Raw genomic sequence first — 13,497 nt, forward strand, 5'->3', positions numbered from 1 at the left:
CAGACGACACCATTCTGTATACATCTGGCCCTTCTGCGTTAACAAACCTCCAAACCAGCTTCAACGCCATACTACACTCCTTCCGAGGCCTACAACTGCTCTTAAATGATAGTAAAATGAAATCAATGCTCTTCAACTGATCGCTGCCTGCACCTGCCCGCCGACTAGCATCACTACTCTGGACAGTTCTGACTTAGGTATTTGTAGTTGTCCACATATTCTAGGTGTCTGGCTAGACTGTAAACTCTCCTTCCAGACTCACATTAAGCATATCCAATCCAAAGTTAAATCTAGAATTAGCTTCCTATTTCGCAACAATGCCTCCTTCAATCATGCTGCCAAACTTACCCTCGTAAAACTGACTATCCTACCGATCCTTGACTTTGGCGATATCATTTACAAATTAGCCTCCAACACTCTACTTAGCAAATTGGATGCAGTCTATCACAGTGCCATCCGTTTTGTCACCAAAGCCCCATATACTACCCACCACTGCGACCTGTATGCTCTCGTTGACTGGTCCTCGCTACATATTCGTCGCCAAACCCACTGGCTCCAGGTCATCAATAAGTCTTTGCTAGGTATAGCTCTGCCTTATCTCAGCTCACTGGTCACCACAGCAACACCCACCCGTAGCACGCGCTCCAGCAGGTATATTGCACTGGTCATCCCCAAAGCCAACACCTCTTTTGGCCGCCTTTCCTTCCAGTTCTCTGCTGCCAATGACTAGAACGAATTGCAAAAATAACTGAAGCTGGAGACTTATCTCCCCCACTAACTTTAAGCATCAGCTGTCAGAGCAGCTTACCGATCGCTGCAGCTGTACACAGCCCATCTGTAAATAACCCATCCAACCAACTTCCTACCTCATCCCCATATTTGTTTTTGTTTTTTGCTCTTTTGCACACCAGTATTTCTACTTGCACATCCTCATCTGGAAATCTATCACTCCAGTGTTAATTTTCTAAATTGTAATTACTTCGCCACTATGGCCTATTTATTGCCTTACCTCCTTACTTCCTTTGCACTCACTGTTTACAGATTTTTCTATTGTGTTATTGACTGTACGTTTGTTTATCCCATGTGTAACTCTGTGTTGTTGTTTTTGTCACAGTGCTTTGCTTTATCTTGGCCATGTCGTAGTTGTAAATGTGAACTTGTTCTCAACTGGCCTACCTGGTTAAATAAATGTGAAATAAAATAAATAAAAATATAGATTTTTTTAATGAATTACTCAATTTCGATTTAAGCCCACGTTTTATTATAATTATTTATAATACAAAAAAGATATCTCAGCAGTATTTTGCTGAAGGGGCAAACTGACTGGACCACACTGATTGGAGGTATGTTTGTAAATTATTTTGATCAAGCTGTGTAGCCTATTGAATTAAAATGTTCTGTTGTTTCTCTTTAATACTAGCCACCTAGCAATTTTATAAAATTGGCTTTAGCTAGCCAGCTAGATAGGTTCCCAATCTCCCAACCTCATAACTAGCTACCAAGCAATTTCAGGCTATCAATCAGTTTAGAGTAGCTTGTATAACTACTGCAGATGGCAAGGTTGCTAGACTTTAGAAAATACCAACATTGCTTTAATCCTTGGGTTATGAGAACACAGTGCATTTCGTAAAGTATTCAGACCCCTTCCCTTTTCCACATTTTGTTACGTTACAGCCTTATTCTAAAATAGATTTAAAAACCAAAAAACATTTTTTTTGAAATTGTTTCAAATTCAAAAAAAAAAAATTACAACTGAAATACCATATTTACATAATCTATTCAGACCCTTTGCTATAAGACTCGAACTTGAGCTCAGATGAATTCTGTTTCCATTGATCATCCTTGAGATGTTTCTACAACCTGATTGGAGTCCACCTGTGGTAAATTCAATTGATTGGACATGATTTGGAAAGGCACACACCTGTCTATATAAGGTCGCACAGTTGACAGTGCATGTCAGAGCAAAAACCAAGCCATGAGGTAGAAGGAATTGTCCATAGAGCTCCGAGACAGGATTCTGTCGAGGCACAGATCTGGGAAAGGGTACCTTAAAATGTCACAGCATTGAAGGTTCCCAAGAACAGTGGCCTCCATCATTCCTCTACAGAATTGGTGTCCCCATGCGGTACAGTTGAGCTAACGTAGGCTAATGTGATTAGCATGAGGTTGTAACTAACAAGAACATTTCCCAGGACATAGACATATCTGATATTGGAAGAAAGCTTCAATTCTTGTTAATCAAACTGCACTGTCAATTTTACAGTAGCTATTACAATGAAATAATACCATGCTATTGTTTGAGTGCACAGTTATGAACTTGAAAATGTATTAATAAACCAATTAGGCACATTTGGGCAGTCTTGATACAACATTTAAAATTATTGAATACACTCATGAAGTGGAGAATTTACATTGATTTAAATTGGAATTTTACAAATCTTCAAGTCATGGAATTGGACTTACACTGTTTTGACTTTTTTTATTGGAATTGTATTGGAGCTGTATTAGCATTTAATCTTTGGAATTTAATTGGAATTCAATATTTAAAAATGTCCCAGTTAATGAAATTAATGCACACAGTTCAAACATTGACTGTAGAATTTGTTTTGAATTATTTCAACCTGTATTCCTATATATCCAGTAAAGCTAGGATGTCTGAACAGTACCAAGATCATCATGAATTTCTGAGGGAATTGAATTTGAATTTGTGGAACTGTTGATGACAATATTGAATTGGGAATTGAATTCTTGGAATTTACGTAACAACGGAATTCAGAGGAATTTAATTATTTCTGAATTCAAAGACTGACCTGGAATTTTATTGAATAAATTGAATTTACTGGGAGAGAGATTTGAATAGAATTGTATTAGGGGAATTGACCCCGACCCTGGTATCAACAACACTAATAATAAGAAACAGTGAAAACTAATTATTCAATCATTTTTGTATTGAACACAGGGACTGCAATGACACCTGTTTATCTTTACATTTTTTCATGTTCAAATTCTAAAATCTCAAACTCAATAGTGCCTTTGCAGATTTGAAATATGCAATATTAGGTTGTGTACTTATTTGTGTGTCACGGTTGTCGTACGAAGGAGACCAAGGCGCAGCGTGTGTATCGTTCCACATTTTATTATAACTGTGAAACTATGCAAGACACAAATAAACTACTAAACAAAATAACAAACCGTGACGAAGAGGTGAAACATACACTACCTCAAAATAATCTCCCACAAAACCTAGTGGGAAAAACAACAACTTAAATATGATCCCCAATTAGAGACAGCGATGACCAGCTGCCTCTAATTGGAGATCATCCCCCCCAAAAAAACATAGAAAAAAGAAACTAGCACCAACATAGACATAAAATAACTAGACAAAACCCCCTGTCACGCCTTGACCTACTCTACCATAGAAAATAAAAGCTTTCTATGGTCAGGACGTGACATTGTGAAACTTTTCAATGTTTTTAATTAGAATTTTTTGGTGCCTGAAATGCTCAATTGATGCAGATTTGAAATGAATAACTATGACTTATAGTATGTTGGGTCTGTCTTCACAGGCTTCACAGCATATCCCCCTTCTTTGCATTGGGAAAGTAGATTTTGACTCATAGCATTCCTGCTGTGGTGGTTGCCTGGGAAGCTGTGCAGACAGAGTAGATGTTGAATTTTCTAAAATGTCTATCATTACAGCTTGATGACTGGGGAAAAACAAAAGGAGATGGAAAGTGAAATCGATTTTTCGAATATTTTTAAATAATCTCTCCCAATCTATCTTCTCCATTATTGTCTAACAGTAGCCTGTCTAGCGGTAAGTGGAAATATTGACCATCATTATTTCAATGACTGGATGACTCAGTGGTCCTTCAGTAGTCTAGTGCTAATTTTGCTAAAGGCTAAGGGGCTAACGGGACATGGCTCTCTAAAAATAGAGAATGGCCTGGCAAGAAATATTCCATTTTGGCTGGTCAATTAAATTAAATTCACTAAAACTGCACTGTAGCACTAACATTATTCTGCTATTTCGGTGAGTAACATGGAATCTTCAAAGAGTAAGGACAGGGCTTGAACATAATATGTTGAACACAACGATATTTATCATCATAGTGATGGGAGTGACTCGGTAATGTGGTAGAGATGGAGGAATAAATAGGAAAGAGGAGCTCAGGTGATAAATATCCCTGATCCTGAATCCAGCCCGGTTGGCATTAGCACAGTTGTCCCTGTCTGGCCCAACCACTGTTATGCCCTAAAGGACATATGACTAACATAACCAGTCAAGATGAGGGCAAGAAAACACTCCTTAATGCTACCTTTAGGGCTTTTCACAAGATTGCAGAGAAGAGAAGTAGAAAATAATCAACAGCTTACTGTCTAAAACGTGTAAATTAGCAATGATGACATACTGAAGGCAAAGCCAGTAAAAGGTATCTACAAGCAGTCACCAGAACAATCTTGCATAATAGTGTCTAGTGCAGAATTTTACATAACAATGCAGACTGAACTGATCAAAAGTAGATATTTGAATGTTATTCAAACTTTTGGTGGTTCAGGTACTCCAGCAAAACGTAATCACAAAAAAGTTGAACTGCTTTATTTCAGATCTCATCTTAGTAAATTTGAAAGATAGCAACACTACAAAAACCACCGCTGTGAATGATTTTTCACCACCCAGGCTCCTCGGCATTATACACGAAAACATCCCTGCTGCTCATGACCATGTTAGCGTATCCCTCCAGGAAGGATCTTGTGTAACCATTGTCATATAGGCCAGGGAAACTTCCAAGATGGCCGCCACCACCACCATTCACTAATGAATCAACCATCCATCCTTATGAGTGTATTAAAATTTTCACACTAAGGTACCACCAACCCACACCATAATAGATCTGTAATTAATCCATACAGTCCCAGGACATCGCAGGCCTTGTCTCCATGATATTTATTACCAGGAAATAGTCCCAGTGATCTCAACTACATTCAGAAGCGTCATGCCCATTTAAAAAAAAAAGTAGTTTAAATAATAAATATATATATATATTCTTAATTAAATTATTCAATTTCAATTTTAAGGCAACGTTTTATTATAATTATTTATATTTAAAAAAAGATCTCTCAGCGGTATTTTGCAGAAGGGGCACACTGACTGGATCACACTGACTGTATGTTTGTAAAAAAAAAATGATCAAGCTGTGTAGCCTATTGAATGAAAAGCTTTTGTTGTTTCTTCGTAATACTAGCCACCTAGCAATTTTATTAAGTTAGGGAACCTATCTAGCTTTAGCTAGCCAGCTAGATAGGTTCCCTATCTCCCAACCTTATAACTAGCTACCAAGCCATTTCAGGCTATTAATCAGTTTAGAGTAGCTTGTATAACTACTGTCACTGAAAAGACTAACATTACTTTAATCCTTTGGTTATGAGAACACAGCGCATTTTGAAATGTATTCAGACCCCTTCCCTTTTTCCACATGTTGTTACGTTACAGCCTTATTCTAAAATGGATTAAAAAAACAAAGAAAGCATTTTTTTTATTGTTGCACATTTATTAAAAATAAAAACAGAAATACCTTATTTACATAACTATTCAGACCATTTGCTATGAGACTCGAAATTGAGCTCATGTGCATCATGTTTCTACAACCTTACTGGAGTCCACTTGTGGTAAATTCAATTGATTGGACATGATTTGGAAAGGCACACACCTGTCTACATAAGGTCCCACAGTTGACAGTGCATGTCAGCAAAAACCAAACCATGAGGTAGAACGAATTGTTCATAGAGCTCCGAGACAGGATTCTGTCGAGGCACAGATCTGGGAAAGGGTATCCATAAATGTCTGCAGCATTGAAGGTTCCCAAGAACACAGTGGCTTCCCTCATTCCTCTACAGGATCTGTGTGCCCCCTTGAGCTAACGTAGGCTAATGTGATTAGCATGAGGTTGTAAGTAACAACAACATTTCCCAGGACATAGACATATCTGATATTGGCAGAAAGCTTAAATTCTTGGTAATCTAGTTGCACAGTCCAATTTACAGTAGCTATTACAGTGAAAGAATACCAGGCTATTGTTTGAGGAGAGTATAAAGTCTCCCCATTAAATGGTAACTTGTTGAGCTCCATTTCCATGAACAATCAGTCATGTGAAATGATAGGCCAGCTCTGGAAGAGCTAGTTAAAAAAGAAACAACTATCTCCTTCTTCCACCATTGACAAGGTGGTGTTCTGTTGATTTGTCACTGCAGCAATACGAAGGCAACAACAACAATCACAGAAACAACACTCGTTACAAAGTAGGTAGCAGAAATGTACCGACCTGTGTTGTCCAGTGGTTACTGCCTTCTGACTCGCAACCTCTCCTACCTTTCATGTCTCCTCTTCACTCTTCTATCTAAAAAAAATAAACACATAAAAACATACTTTTTAAAAATACAGTTGCAAACTGTAACCCACATGGCTGGTCAGGCCCACTCCACTGTACTACAATCATAAATCGACCACAGTGTTATCCTGCAGCTCACAGATAGTCTACTACAGAGCAGGTGTCCTTCAGAGAGATCTGAAATAGTGTCACACCATATAATGAAAGTGTGCTATATGACCCTCCTTTAGCTTCCTATAGCCTCAGTCATGCTATGCTGGCTGTCCGTCAGGGTGCATAAAGCTCCTTTAGCTTCACAATGAATGGCTGACTAGAGTCCAGATGACCAATTAGCCTGAGTCTACACACACATGCAAACACGTGCATTGCAAACAAATACATACACACACCCACATATGCCCATACACACACACTTCTGCAAAAACACACACACACTCCCCTGTGGAGGGCAGTCATTACTTTAGCAAACCCTGGAGTGACACTCTCTATCCTGGTGGGGATTACTAACCTACAGAGGAGTCATTGGGAGGAGAAATGGATAGATGGAGAGAGAAAGAGCCAGAGGAGAGGGCATCATGGAAACATGGTGGGTCTGTTGACCTGGAGCGATTAGCAGGGATACACGGGTTGTGAAGCGAGGTAGGAGAGAGATATGAAAAATACAACCACAAACAACTCATTAATCCAATAAAGGAAGGGCAACAGCATATATTAAGTATCGCTCTTGCACAACCAAAGCCATGGTTTTTGGTAGGGCAAGGGTTAGTGTGCTACAGCTTGGGGAGTATAAAGTTGTTGTTAACATGACACCGAACCCCATGTCAGTGGTACAAGGGTGGTTTCCATTACAGAGGCAGGAAACCCCAGGGGACAGTTTCATCTCTTTGCCATGCAGTCTGCCTCTGAAATGCTTTGGCACCAGACAAGGAGCAGACAGACAGACAGACAGCAGCTTGCTGGACAGTAGAATCCCCCATGGTCCCTTGCAGCGTATCACCTCGCCCTCCCTACTCCATTTCAACAACAGCCACGTATTTTTCTCCTCCTTTTTCCCTTTCCCTCTCTTCCCTCTAATCTAACACATCCATTTTATTGCCACCAAAGAGGCTGTAGTCCAAGATGAGAAGAAGGGCATCCTTCCATACATTGCATCCTTCTTTTAGTAACTTTATCAGGGATACATGGAGCTCTCTCTCTCTGTCCTGTCACCAGAGCCCTCTGAGGAAGGCGCCCCCCTCCCTCCCTCCTCATCCTCATCCCCTCTTCCAAAGGCTCTCTCCTCTCAATAACATGCTGCTGGAGGATCCATCAGTCGTTTTAATCTAGAGAGATAGGAGCCGGGGATCTATTAGAGGGAGATCGAATGATGCAGATTTCAGTGAGAAGTACCCGGGACAGAGATAAAATGTCAACACGGCCTCTCTCCCATCGACCTTGAGCTTTGTAACCAGACTATAGTATAGTGTTAGGAACAAATGTGTCGTATGGCGAGCGATAAGGCGTTCTGCTGCTGTAATCCAACCTAGGGATGAGGACATGTCTTCACCTTCCAGACTGAGGCAGCAGTGGAGAGGAGACGGGACATTGGGGACAAGTTTTAGGATAGATTTGGAATGGTTGACATAGAAGCTCATGATTAAGAGGTGATGTGATATAGCCAGACATAATTTCATGCATTGAGTCATAATACCACCACAATGGAGTGTTTCATGCATGATGATGTAATTGTGTAAACCTATACCAGCTAGCACATAACTTTCTGACAACCATATGTTTCTAAGAGCTTGGTAAGAGCGTGGTTGTCCTATGGTTATTTTGCATACAACCTTCCTACAAATTTCTGGGATTGTTGCAGAAGAGTTGCTTGCTTTGGAACATTCTCAGCACATTAAAGGAACTTAGTATTTCAGGAATTTAATATCATGTTTCCTAAAAGTTTAAACATGATTCCATTTAATTAACATTTTGGTAATGTTCTAGGAATGTTCTCCAACTGGTTTAACATTGGGAATGTTCTCATATTGTTGCGAGAACGTTAAGAAACAACGTTCTTCGGTGGGAATTTCAGTACTTCAGCATAACATGTCCTGTGGGTTTCCTCATGGTTATGATTAAAGTCATGTTCTCAAATTGTTCAGAGAACGTTAAGAAACAATGTTCGTCTGTGGGAATTTCAGTACTTCCACAGAACATTCCACACACGTTTCTATGTGGTTCTATTTTCATATTTTAACTACATTCTGGGAACGTTCAAAAAAATTAAGTAACTGTAACGGGGTACGTACTGGGGCAGAGAAGTCAGGCGCAGGAGAGCGAAAACTGATTTACAACGGTGTCGTTTAATAAACATAAAAACCACCGTAAACAGACCAATCAATAAATGGGTCAAACAAAACCCGGTATCCACCATCATAACGTACACAAGCACTACAAGAAACAATTCCGAACAAGGACATGGGGGGAACAGAGGGTTAAATACACAACATGTAATTGATGGAATTGAAACCAGGTGTGAGGGAAGACAAGACAAAACCAATGGAAAATGAAAGATGGATCGGCGATGGCTAGAAGGCTGGTGAAGTCGACAGCAGAACGTCGCCCGAACTAGGAGAGGGACCGACTTCGGCGGAAGTCATGACAGTAACTTAAGCGATGTTCTCAGAACATTCAGACCATGTACGGTTCTTTTTTTATGTCAGTTCTTGGCAATATTCTGGGAACGTAAAAAAATATAATTGTACATTTTAGCATCAATAAACTCAAAATTATGTTCTCAAAACCAAAAGAAAACTTTACTAACGTTCAAAGAACTTTCTAATAATGTTATTAAAAACATATACATTCCGTTCTCAGAACATGAAGCTCCATCCTGTTGGCTCAGTGGACTAGTTCCATGGATAGAGAACAAAGGATCATAGGTTTGAATCTCACTGATGCTCTGTCACAACAAAAAATACATGCGTTTGCATGATTAATGCCTAAAGAAATTAATTTACATGTGTCCATTCTGTGCTTGGAGCTCAAAAAAGTTAATCCAAAATAAGTTAGAGCTGTTATTATAGTTGTATTGAAACATTCAGCTAACGTTTTAAGGAAGTTATTCAAAAACCTCCAAATAACCTACAATTTCTGTTTTTATAGCATTAATAAAACCTCCTAGGAAATCTTTAAAGGAATCAGAGTTCTCAGAACCTCTCTGCAACCTAAAAATAAACATTTCCAGAACAGGCAAAATGTTAACTTCTCTTCTCAGAACGTTTAAAAAACTTTCACACAACCAATGTGAAACCAAAACATATGTTCCCACAACTTCCGAGGAACCAAACGTGCTAGCTGGGATGTAGCTTGTGAGAATCATAATTATGCCCTCTTTTTCTGTAGTATGTAGGTTTTCGTACACAGCTTCCTATGAGGCACTGCCTTGAACTAAAACATAGTACAGGTACCCATCTATCTAATTTTGGTAGGTGTACCCAGTTGTCATGACAGCACTGTGAAAACGTGCAGTTTTTGTAAACTTAAACATATATATCTAATTATGTAAAATAGCATTAAAAGTGCCTAATTTGTTTCAGTAATGCTGTTATGAGGTTTTTTTGTGCTGCTTGAAATTGTCAAATGTGTTTGTACTGCATTGAACACAGTAATTGATGGTTTCTACGAGACCCACACACCTATCAAGTTTAGTTAAGCATATCTCACATTTGTTTCAGCACAGAAACAAATGATTCACTTCATGATTGAAACAGTTAGCTGTTTCAATCATCTTGTAAAAAGAAATCTAATAATATTCCATTAGACTGCATCAGTGCTAGGCTGTGACCTCTCTGTCAGTATAAACAGTCAGTTATTGGCCCTTGAGGGTTGATGACGCATGTAACGCCTCCTAAATGAGTTGATGGCCTTGACCACCCAGCAAATGATGCACAATTACTGTGTTTGATTGCAACATGATACAGTAAACAAGACAGTAAACCAGAAAAATATCTCATTAAAAAGATGATATTCTTCTTGTAAAGTTGCAAAGTCGTAAATTATATGTTTGTATAATCAACAGCCCAGGCCCCCGTTTCCAGATAGCGATGGAATTTAGGCTTATGAGTATTTTACAATGTAACGTGTTTCCCAAAACACCACGCAGAAAGAACGTTCGCTAAGTGCATCGCTGTATCATGTATTGATACTGATAGGATTAAGAGAAAGGCAGCGCTGCTCTCTGATCAACTTTATCCATTCAAATATTACCTTAACAGAATTATTCCACTATGCTGATGATGGATCAGCTCCCAGAGAGATGGCTATAAATATTGAGGGGCTTATTATAATGCTTACGCTATAATAATGCACTAAATCACAGATCAAATTGGCACATCATGTTGTTACACATCATTAATTTTTACCTCTGCATTGTTGGGAAGGGCCTGTCGTGCCAAAAAATGTTGTCCTGACAAAAAGTGTCGGAGGAGGAAGTGGGCACTAGTGTAGTGAAGGATGCTGGTCTTCTAGGCAGAGTTGCAAAGAAAAAGCCATATCTCAGACTGCCCAATAAAAATAAAATATTAAGATGGGCAAAAGAACCCAGACACTGGACAGAGGAACTCTGCCTGGAAGGCCAGCATCCCGGAGTTGCCTCTTCACTGTTGACATTGAGACTGGTGTTTTGCTGGTACTATTTAATGAAGCTGCCAGTTGAGGACTTGTGAAGTGTCTGTTTCTCAAAGTAGACACTCTAGTTAATGTGGAGTTGGTCCCCCCTTTGCTACTGTAACAGCCTCTACTCTTCTGGGAATGCTTTCCACTAGATGTTGGAACATTGCTGTTGGGACTTGCTTCCATTCAGCCACAACAGCGTTAGTGAGGTCAGGCCTTGATGTTGGGCGATTAGGCCTGGCTAATCCAGTTCCAATTAATCTCAAATATGTTCGATGGGGTCGAGTTCAGGGCTCTGTCAAGTTATTCAACACTGATCTCGACAAACCATTTCTGTATGGACCTCACTTTGTGCATGGGTGCATTGTCATGCTGAAACAGGAAAGGGCCTTCCCCAAATTGTCACAAAGCTGGAAGTACAGAATTGTCTACAATGTCTTTGTTTTGATTTCCCTTCACTGGAACTAAAGGGCCAGGCCCGAACCAGGAAAAACAGCCACAGACCATTATTCCTCCTCCACCAAACTTTACAGTTGGCACTATGTATTCGGGCAGCTAACGTTCTCCTGGCATCCGCCAAACCAAAATTCGTCCCTCGGACTGCCAGACGGTAAGCTTGATTCATCACTCCTGAGAACGTGTTTCCACTGCTACAGAGTCCAATGGTGGTGAGCTTTATACCACTCCAGCCAACAATTGGCATTGAGCATGGTGATCTTAGGCTTGTGTGAGCTTCTGTAAGCTTCTGTGGCCGACCACTTCGCGGCTGAGCTGTTGTTGCTCCTAGATGTTTCCACTTCATAATAACAGCACATAGAGTTGACCGGGGCACATCTAACAGGGCATACATTTGACCAAATGGCTTGTTGGAAAGGTGGCATCCTATGACAGTGCCACGTTGAAAGTCACTGAGCTCTTCAGTAAGGCCATTCTACAGCCAATGTTTCTCTATGGAGATTGCATGGCGGTGTGTTTGGGTTTTATACACCTGTGTGCATCGGGTGTGGCTGAAATAGACAAATCCACTAATTAGAAGGGGTGTCCTCATACTTTTGTATATATAACTTATGTTAATGCAGATTGACTTCGCCACGGTTTACAGATGCATACAGTTGAAGCCTGAAGTTTACATACACCTTAGCCAAATACATTTAAACAATTCCTAACATTTAATCCTAGTAAAAATTCCCTGTTTTAGGTCAGTTAGGATAACCACTTTATTTTAAGAATGTAAAATGTCAGAATAATAGTAAAGAGAATGATTTATTTCAGCTTTTATATCTTCCATCACATTCCCAGTGGGTCAGAAGTTTACATACACTCAATTAGTATTTGGTAGCATTGCCTTTAAATTGTTTAACTTGGGTCAAACATTTCGGGTAGCCTTCCACAAGCTTCCCACAATACATTGGGTGAATTTTGGCCCATTCCTCCTGACAGAGCTGGTGTAACGGAGGTAGGTTTGTAGGCCTCTGCTCGCACACGCTTTTTCAGCTCTGCCCACACATTTTCTATAGGTTTGAGGTGAGGGCTTTGTGATGGCCACTCCAATACCTTGACTGTTGTCCTTAAGCCTTTTTGCCACAGTTTTGGAAGTATGCTTGGGGTCATTGTCCATTTGGAAGACCCATTTGCGACCAAGCTTTAACTTCCTGACTGATGTATTCTGATGTTGCTTCAATATATCGACATAATTTTCCTGTCTCATGATGCCATCTATTTTGTAAAGTGCATCAGTCCCTCCTGCAGCAATGCACACCCACAACATGATGCTGCCACCCCCGTGCTTCACGGTTGGGATGGTGTTCTTTGGCTTGCAAGCCTCCCCTTTTTTCCTCCAAACATAACAATGGTCGTTATGGGCAAGCAGTTCTATTTTTGTTTCATCAGACCAGAGGACATTACTCCAAAAAGTACAATCTTTGTCCCCATGTGCAGTTGCAAACCGTAGTCTGGCTTTTTTATGTAGGTTTTGGAGCAGTGGCTTCTTCCTTGCTGAATGGCCTTTCAGGTGATGTTGATATAGGACTTGTTTTACTGTGGACATAGATACTTTTGTACCTGTTTCCTCCAGAATCTTCACAAGGTCCTTTGCTGTTGTTCTGGGATTGATTTGCACTTTTCGCACCAAAGTACGTTCATCTCTAGGAGACAGAACGCGTCTCCTTCCTGAGCGGTATGATGGCTGCGTGGTCCCATGGTGTTTATATTTCCGTACCGTTGTTTGTACAGATGAACGTGGTACCTTCAGGTGTTTGAAAATTCCTCCCGAGGATGAACCGGAGGTCTACAATTGTTTTTCTGAGGTCTTGGCTGATTTCTTTAGATTTTCCCATGATGTCAAGCAAAGAGGCAATGAGTTTGAAGGTAGGCCTTGAAATACATCCACAGGTACACCTCCAATTGACTCAAATGATGTCAATTAGCCTATCAGAAGCTTCTAAAGCCATGACATCAT

Source organism: Salmo salar, chromosome 11 (assembly GCF_965601325.2).
Source record: "Salmo salar chromosome 11, fSalSal1, whole genome shotgun sequence".
Taxonomy (NCBI): Eukaryota; Metazoa; Chordata; class Actinopteri; order Salmoniformes; family Salmonidae; genus Salmo; species Salmo salar.